This window comes from Lactuca sativa, chromosome 5, assembly GCF_002870075.4.
Source record: "Lactuca sativa cultivar Salinas chromosome 5, Lsat_Salinas_v11, whole genome shotgun sequence".
Taxonomy (NCBI): domain Eukaryota; kingdom Viridiplantae; phylum Streptophyta; class Magnoliopsida; order Asterales; family Asteraceae; genus Lactuca; species Lactuca sativa.
Window position 1 is genome coordinate 280479932 of NC_056627.2, and position 9982 is coordinate 280489913.

The 9982-nt window shown below is 37.9% G+C and overlaps 1 pseudogene; it reads right to left on the reverse strand.

Annotated features, from left to right (window-relative positions):
- Window positions 1-1078: 1078 nt before the first annotated feature.
- On the reverse strand, window positions 1079-8050 carry LOC111920016 (TMV resistance protein N-like; annotated as a pseudogene).
- Between the last annotated feature and the right edge of the window lie 1932 nt (window positions 8051-9982).

Below are 9982 nucleotides of genomic sequence, written 5' to 3' on the forward strand. Positions count from 1 at the left end.
GCCAACAACAACTTTCTCACATACGAAATGATAGTCCAAAGCTATATGTTTCATGCGTGAATGATAAACCGGGTTAGCACATAGATAGGTGGCTCCTATATTATCACAAAAGAGTGTAGGAGGAGAGGATTGCTATACACCAAGTTCTGTGAGTAAGTTCTGAACCCAAGAAACCTCAACTGCTGCATTTGCTAAGGCTTTGTATTCCGCCTCAGTGGAGGAACGAGAAACCAACTTTTGACGTGCCGATTTCCATGAAATAATGTTAGATCCTAGAAATGGTGTGAGTGAGTGATACAATTTCCATGAAATAACGTGGTGTGAGTAAGTTCTAGAAATGACTTTTGACGTGCCGATTTCCAAGTTCTGTGAGTAAGTTCTAATGTGCCGATTTCCATGAGATAGTGTGGCGTGAGTGATACAATCGTTAGGTAGTAGGATCATAACACTTGTAGGCTGATTTTGAGGTAGAATATCCAAGGAAGAGGCAAGGAATGGATCTATGTTGGAGTTTGGAGGTGGTATAAGGACTCAGCCATAGATAACACAAACAGCCAAAAGGTTTAAGTTTTTTTGTAGTTTGGAGATAGACCAAATAATTGTTCATAAGGAGTGTGGTTATTGAGAATACGTGTGGAATCCTATTGATTAGGTATACTGCCATTTCAAAGGCATGAGACCAAAAGTTTAAGGGAAGTTTAGCATAATGAAGAAGAGCTAAACTCGTTTCAACTATGTGTCTGTGCCATCGTTCAGCTATACCATTCTGCTCAGGTGTATGAGGAGGAGTGGTGTAGTGAGAAATGCCATGTGTTTTTAAGAAGGGTGAGAGGCCTATGTATTCGCCACCATTATCAGTAAAGATTGCTACAATGGGTGTTTGGAAAAACTTCTCAACCAAGAGTCTGAACTGAGGAAATATGATGGCTACATTAGATTTCTTTTTCATTGGATAGAACCACACATATTTGGAGAAATAGTCCATGAAAATGACATAATAGGTGAAACGGTCAATGGAGTTTTGGATAGGTCCCCACACATTAGAGTATATCAACTATAATGGTTTTGTAACGATAAATGAGTTGGAGCCATTTATGACTTTTATTAATTGAACAGGATAAACAATGCATATTAGAAAGTTTAGAGCTAAGGCCTAATTTTGAAAGGATTCCCTTGAGAACTCTTGTAGAAGGGTGACCGAAGGTATGATCAGTGGAGTGGTGAAGCTTTGATGGTGAGGTTGAGTTGTAGATTGGATGGTAGTGTGGCATGATAGATATCTTCATGGTTCTCGCCCCGCATGAGACGCGCCCCCGTGCGAAGATCCTTCACAACAAAATAAGAAGGAAAAAATTCAACAGAACCCCGGTTAGATTTGCATAGTTTGGCCACAGAAATGAGATTCTTGTCTAGTTGGGGAACACATAACACATTGGGTAATTTTAAAGTTTTAAGTGGTATGTTAATGCATTTAGAACCAACATGTGAAATTTGTAGACTGTTACCATTACCAAGAACAACTTCGTCTGGTCCACCATAGTCCGAGATATTTTGGAGAGTAGAGCGATCACCTGTGAGGCTGTGACATGGTTAGAGGCACCATTATCAAATAGCCAGAGTGATGAGATAGCAGGTGACCCGGACATAGTTACATTAGCGAAAGGATTAGGATTAGGTGGCTACGAGTTGTTGATAGTGATATTGTTTTCTCTTAGCAATCGAGATAGCTTTCGACAATCACGAGTCATGTGACCTGGGAAGTTACAGAATTGACAAAAAAGGTTGTTTTTGTTTGGGCGACTACCTCCAGATCCTAGGGAAGACCATTGGTTACGTTTGGTTGGGCTGCTTTGCTGATTGGAAAAACAATTGTTGGGGCCACGTTGGGATCTGTTTGATTGTCGTGAAGTGTAATCGACAGTGGTTATCACCGGGTCAGAGGAGGCAGTGTGTACCTTAAGGGCTCGCTCAAAGTCACTTAGTTTGTCAAACAATTCAGAGTAGGAGAGTGGTGTTTCACGCACTTTGATAGCAGCTACAATGGTTCCACATTCATCACCAAGTTGTGACAAAATATGCACCAATAGGTCTTCTTCTGTGATAGGGCTTTGGCCGAGTGCCAAGTCATCAGCAATGGCGCGCATATCCTGAACGTATTCAGCGATTGACGAGTGCCTTCTGGGTTTTTGACAAGCTTAGACTTGAGAGAGATGACACGAGATCCGGAGGCACTAGCAAAACTAGCATTGAGTCGTTCCCATGCTTCCCGGGAGGTAGTAGATGATGAAATTAGGGGTTGGATGGAATCAGAACAACAGCCAAGAATAGCACTGATGATTGTTTGATCCTAGCGGTACCAGGAGATGTATTATGGGTTTGGTTTAGGACCATCTTTTTCTTCAAGAAATCGCTTTGGAGGATTTTGATTGCCAGTGATAAACTGGTCAAGTTCAAGCTCAATTAGGGCAGATTCAACTTGACGACGCCAGACTGGGAAGTTGTTGGCGTTCAGCTTAATTGGGAAGCGTGTTGCAGCAGTAACTTGTATTGTTTTTGAACCCATTGAAATAGTTGGGAAAGAAGAAGAAGTAGAAGATAGGATCGGCTTTAGAGCAATTGAAGCTCTGATACCATATAAGGTATTAGGGTTCCTGAGAACAACTAACTGTATGTATTTTTCATATACAAAACAATATACAGAGGAGGCTTATATAGCCGTGATATACAATTGTCTAGGAGCTAATTTAGGATCTAAATTTGGTACATATTTGATGAGGGATTTATGGTTGTCATACTAAAGATAATGATAAATTAAATCTTTTAGATTTAATTATCCTTGGGTCGTAATACTAACCATCATATGTTGTTTGGATTTCTCAATATCTTGATCATCCATCACTAAGGCACTTCAAATCCATCAATGGAGGGAGGTAATTCCGCAACATGTGTACCTGATATATAAATCTCCTCCAAGCTTTCAATATTACCGAGGTAAGTAGGAAGTTCTTGGAGATTTGAACAATCATGGAGATCAAGAATTTTGAGGGACTTTGAGCTGCAAATGCTGTCTGGGATAAACATAATACCAGATCCAGAAGCACGAAGCACCTCTAGTGATTCTATATCACCTATTGCTGGAGGCAAGTATGTGAGACTCTTGCAATCATGAACATTCAAAGATTTTAGTGATTTGCATCTACTAATATTGTTTGGAAGATATCTAATGCTGGTACTTGATACAATAAGGTCCTCCAAAGATTCCAATTGATCGAGGTTCTCAGGCAAACCGTCAAGACTAACACAGCCATCGAGTTGAATAGTTTTCAGATCTTTCAATCGACTGATGGTGGCTGGAAGTCTCTTCAGATAATGGCAATAAGTGAGATTCAGACAAACAAGCTTGGTTAGATTTCCAATTGAGGAGGGTAGTTGTTTTATCATATTATGAGACAAGTCAAGATTTAACAAGTTCTCCAAGTACCCTAGAGACTCTGGGAACTCTTTCAGCTGTATGCAGGAAGAGAGGTTTAAGTAAATGAGATTCTGTCCAACTCCAATATCATTGCAAACTGCACTCAGATTCAGAGGTGTTTTAATACTGAAGCAATGATGAAGATCAAGAGTTTTCAGACGTTTCAGCCTAGTAATGGCATCAGGAAGATGGATAACACTAGTGCTAGATGCAAGCAGGTTCTCTAGACTTTCTAAGCTGTCCAAGTTGTCAGGAAATTTCTCAAGACTTATGCAATGGTGGAGATCAAGAGTTTCCAGACGATTTAATCTAGAAATGGTGCTTGGTAGACTCTTTAACTTTTGGCAGTAAGTGAGGTTTAAGTACACAAGATTGTAGAGATTACCAATCGTCTCGGGTAGTTCTTCAATCAAACAGTGAGAAACATTAAGCTCAGCTAAGCCAACCAAATTTCCTAGTGATTCTGGCAAGTGCTTGAGATTTAAACAACCAGACAAACTCAAGTAAGTTAGCCTCTGTAAAACCCCAATAGAAGTATGAACCTCCAATAAACTCAGACAAAAACCAATATTAAGCCTCTCGAGGTTTGGAATCTGGTTAAAATCTGGGGTTTTAACTTCGAGTAACTTAAATCAAGAAGCTTCAAGTTATGAAGAACCTGCCGCAATCAAATGGAAATAGAAAAAGTCCATATATATGTTATTGTGGGACAATAAGAGTAATATGATATGTATAATTATCCAAAACAAAGTATAGCAGAGTATCTGTACCTTTACATCCCAACTGGTCCACAGTTGTACAATATTACTGTGAGGCATTTCGAGTCCAACGAGTTTATTTGCATTGAAAGTTTTTGGCAAAGAATCTTGATTGAAATAATTCCATGTAAGCCACCTTAACTCATTAGGAAGATATGCAGGAGCACAAGGACTCATTTCCTCGGTCATTGCATGAAAATACAGCAGTCTAAGGTTTCGCATATTTCTGAATGCTTCTGACATGTTCATTGAATCTACCACATGTACATTGCCCACTACAATGGCTTTGATCTCTTTTTTACCCTGCAAACCAAAGATAACAACATAAAAACCAAGTGCCAGAAAGTACTACACCAGACACAAAAATTTAATTTTTTGTCCCATTGACATCAGTACGTCCTTGTAAAATGGGCGTCAGTCAAGTCAAACACAAACACAGTACAACCTGTTCAGTTTTGTCAGGTAGTGTACTATGTAACAAATGGGACCTAAAGGAGAATTCCTCTACCGTATTTTCCTTCAAAACATCCACAATTTCATGAGGGTCCCACAATCTACTATGTCTGCCAAGCTCATTGGGTTGCATCCTACGAACAATATCTTTTCCCATTTCTTGTATAAGATCATGCATCAACAAACGCTCATTTGAGATGATTATGAGGGACTTTTGCTCAAGAACTCTAGCGACAATATGCGGGTAGAATTCACAACTTTCAAGTATCCAGAACACGGTATCTTTCTCCCATCCTCTGAAGAAACATGCAATATGGAGGAACGCTTCCTTGTATTCATTATCTAGACCATCATAGCTCATTTTCAATACTTCCATAGTTTCCTTGTCTGGAATACTTTTAAGTTTATTTAACGTACTTGTCCACTCAGCCAAACTTCTACCACATAAGAAGGAACCCAAGACTTTAAGAGTCAAAGGAAGCCCAGTAGCATAGTGTTACCCCCTGTTGTGAAGCCTCTTCATACTCTTTTGAGGGAATACTTGTCTTGAAAGCATAACATTTGAACAGTTGAATTGCTTCATTGTCATTTAGCAAACTGATCTTATAGATGTTCTTTTCCTTTATCCCGTGTGCAACTAGAACATGCTCATCTCGTGTTGTGATTACAATCCTACTTCCTTCACCAAACCAGTTGAGTGATCCAGTTAAAGCTTCTAGTTGACTCAGAGAATCCACATCATCAAGAACAAGAAGAACCTTTTTATGTCTTAACCTTTTCGATAATATGTGTTTACCATCAACAACACTACGTACTCTCATGTTTTCTTCCTTTACAACATCCCCAAGCAACAACTTTTGCAGATTTTGCAGACCATATTGTCGTGAAACTTCTCTAACATTTTCAAGAAAGCTTACGCCATCAAAGTGATAAGAAATTTCATCAAAAAGGACTCTGGCTAGAGTCGTCTTACCAGCACCACCCATGCCCCATATCCCTATCATACAAACACCATGATCTCCATCTAACAGAGATATAACCTCTTCTGTGCGATGTTCTAACCCAACTAAATTCTCATCAGTAGTAACAGAAACCCGATTCAGTTCTCTCTGAATCCTTTTAACAATATCTTTGATACATATTGCTTCATGCCTGAAACATGGATACAAAAGAATCAAGAGATATTCAACACAGAGCCACAGAGGAACAATGAAGACATGATCTGCACAAGAAATTACCCATTGGCTATGGTCTTCAGGTCCCATCCAGACAAATTAGCTGCTTCTACAAGTACCTCCCTCCATACTTGCATTTTCTCAGCTTTGTAGTGCTGGGCTAAACCTTTCCCAAAATGCCCTTTCTGTTTCCGTACATCTGAGGGGTCCACATGATAGAACACCGGAAAAACTATTTGTCCCCTCGTCTTATGACAGCTCATTATCTTCACAAGTTCATCCAAGCACCAAGTGGAAGAAGCATAGTTCTTTGAGAAAATAATGACAGAAATAGCTGATTCTTCAATAGCCTTTAAGAGTTCTGGGGCTATTGACTTTCCTCTATCGAGTTTCTCATCATCATTGAAAGTATAGATTTGATGCCCTTCAAGAGCAGCACAGAGATGGTCAACAAAGTTCTTACGGGTGTCTTCTCCTCTAAAACTCACAAATACATCATAAGTCCGCCCAAAATCCTGCAACTTTGAAGTTGCCATTGGGAACTTGCTAGAGCATACCTCTGAACAAAAGTATTCAAGTTAATCAATATGGAAATGGAAGGACATTGAGAATTAAAAATCTTGAAAGTTGGTTGCATCTCTGATTATTAATATAAGGGTTTTCATATAATCATCACAATGTTGCTAAAAACACAAACATCTAGGAATAATAATGCTACACATACATCACTGTAGCCCACAGAAAGAAAAAACTAGCTTACATTAAGTTATGTAAACATCACCTGGTTTAACCTTCAAGGATCTTGCATTTTTCTTGTGAGGCTTTACCAGTTCTACAACATTTTCGTCAATACTGGATGCATTCATGCGACCTAAATTCCTCATAACGGTTTCAGCAATCTCCTCAACAAAATCGAGTACATCCCTGTATATGGAAATCAATATTCACTTGCTCAACATTGCCCCAAATAAATTTAAACCGAAGAATTACAAGTTTGACACTAATGTAATGGCAAATTATCAAACACATGTTTTATTGGTGAAATGTACTTAAGTTGTAAGTGAAAATAAAATACCTCATTAGAAAACCTAAAAAAGCCCCTTATAAATAGTGGCATCTTAATACTAATCTAGTGTACTTGGAAATGTGAAGGTATTTGGAAAACATTGTGTGTTGTCAAAGCCTAGGAAAAGAAATATAATCACTAACTTGTGATTATATTGGTTATGCTTTATTAAAATTGTTGTTATGGAAGCTAATAGAATTATTGCATCTAACAACTTAATTTGGGACTTGGGAGACTTGAAGGCCAAATTAATATATGAACTTAAAACCTTCCCAGGATACATCCGATGAGTATTTTAGACACATTATAACAAGCATTTGCAGATAGAAAACTGTTTGAAGTAGATTTGTTATAAACTCACACCAATTTTTCATTTGATAATTTTCAACTTAGAACGCAAAAGTCAAATCAGTAAGAATGTTACCAATTGGGTATGCTCTTCAATTTCAGTTTCAACCCGTGTAATTTAGTCAATTCCACTACAGCCTGCCTCCACAACTTCTCCTGTTCTACCGAATAATATTCACGACGAAACATTGACCCAAAATGCCAATTCTTCCTGCGTATTTCCCCTAAAGGCTCATCAGGGTTGCGAAGCTCCAAGGGGTCGACATCATAGAACACTGGGAGAACATTTAAACCTCCTTCAGTTATCTTGCTCAATTTCATGATGTTCACTAGTTCATCCAAGCACTCTCCGGTGCTAAGATAGTCTTTGCAGAAGACAATTACCGCCATTGATGATTGTTCCACCGATCCAAAGATACCTTGCGAGACCTATGTATACCGGTCTTCGACTGTGCTTATATCATCCAAACGTGTGGAGATTCCTTTTCTTCCAAGTGCATGGCGAATATCGTTTACAAAGTTGTTACGACTACCTAGACCAAAGTAACTCAAGAACACATCAATCTTTCGATAGCTTGGTGAATATGCAGAGAGTGGAGACTCCATTAAAAACTGTAGCCTTAATGAAGTTGTCTGGATTGATTTCTACAACAGTCGACAGAAACCCGACTGACAATATCGATTTCGGGAGGCAAAAACCATTGACAATTAGCTTCTTCTTTTTTTTACACAGCCGCCAGTCGAAAAAATCAGCTTCTTTGACTTTAGACCATGTCAAGTCCACGATACATTGAACGGTCGAAAGAGTTCAAATAGTTGCAACTTGCACCACAATCATTTCACTGTTTATTAACTTTATTTATTTTTTCATACCATCGACCTCTATAAAATTTTAAAGTTATATAAGCATTTTACTATTTTATAATTGTAATATTTCGGCTTTAGGGCATTTCGGCAAAACTAGCTGATAACGGGTAACTAAAAGTTTCTTCATATAATTTTTTATTTTGGAGCGTTTTGTTTATGCTTCGAGCTAAATACTCCTGTTGCGAATGAAACCTTTTTTTTACGAGCGGTTTAATTTTTAAAAGCTAGAAACTGAAAACTCTCGAACGTTACATACCGAACACGACCTCAATCAATCGTTATATCATCATTTTATTATTATTATATCTGAATAATATTAAATAAAATTGATACTACATAAAATTTAAAAATAAAATAACTAAAGTTAACATATTTAAAAATACATTAATTAAAAACTACTAAATTAAAATTATCAAGTAAACATTATGAATAAACAGCAGAATATTAACTAAACACTACGATAACTACAAATAATACAATATACAAAATGATTTCATTTTTTTTAAGAGTAAATTACTGAAATCGTCCCTATAGTTTTGTGAAAATCACGCATTTGGTCCCTAACTATTTTTTTTGCATTCGGATCGTCCTTATAGTATGGTTCTATTGCATTCTTAGTCCCTCACAGACATAAAAAGACTATTTTTTATAGTATGATTTTATTGCGTTCTTAGTCCCTCACAGACATAAAAAGACTATTTTGTCTTTATATTTATTTTTCAGTTTTTTTTTATTTTTTTTCTTCTTTATTAACTTTAAAAAAATAATGCGTTCACAAATATCAGCATCAATAAAAAAAACTAGCAATCATCACCACTAAAAGAACCGGCAACCATCACCGCCAAAAGAATCAACAACCACCACCACCTCCTCCGTTGTCAAACACCATTGCCATCGACTACCATTAGCCAACCAAATTAAAACAAACCAATTTCAAGTTCTCAAACTCTTTTAACTTTGATGTAAACGATCCGAAAAAAAAAAACCTATATGAAAACAATCCAGAAAAAAAAAATCAAAATTGGAGCAAAATCAGATTGTTTAAATCAAAAATCCCAAAATCAATTTGCTCAACTATAATCAGAAGAAAAAAAAACACAACCCTACATTAGAGATTGGATATGGTTTATCGTGGTAGATTTATGAAAAAATTGCAAAAATGGTCCCTGTGGTATGTAACAGCCCGAAATTCCAGATATTGCTATAATTATGATTTTGGGTGTTTTTAGAGGGGACTCGGCGAGTTGGAGCTAAGACTCGCCGAGTAGGATCGCGGATCTGGTCGCGGGTTCGCGACTGGACTCGACGAGTCCAGATATGGACTCGGCGAGTCTACGCTGTTTAGCGAAAACCCTAACCGTTCAGGTTTGGGACGTATATGAAGGATATTATGGCCGTCATTATTCACCCTAGCCTGCTGAGAGAAACCCTAATTCGATTGTGAGCATCTGGAGCAAGGTAGAAGACCATTGTTGATTTTGGAAGTATTGTCTTGCAAGGAAGAGGAGGCTTGGTTAAGGGAACAACAAGAGAAGCCACGTTCTGAGGATTGGGGACACAGAGAGCACGTTATTCAGGTAACATTTCGAGTGCATTCTTCTATGTTGATGTGTATATGGATTTAGGGTTTATTGAACCCTTTTGTGGCTAGATTGAATGTTACCTTGGTCCCCCAAACGATTGGAACCCTGTATTGGGATCTTTGGAAGTCCAGAATGTCCCATGCCTGAGCATTTCGGGAATCAATGGAGGTTTTGGATTGGAATCCTTATGCCTTAGGTCAAAATGTAATTTATGAGTCATGGAGTGTATTATGAGCACCGAAATGAGGACCTTACGTGAT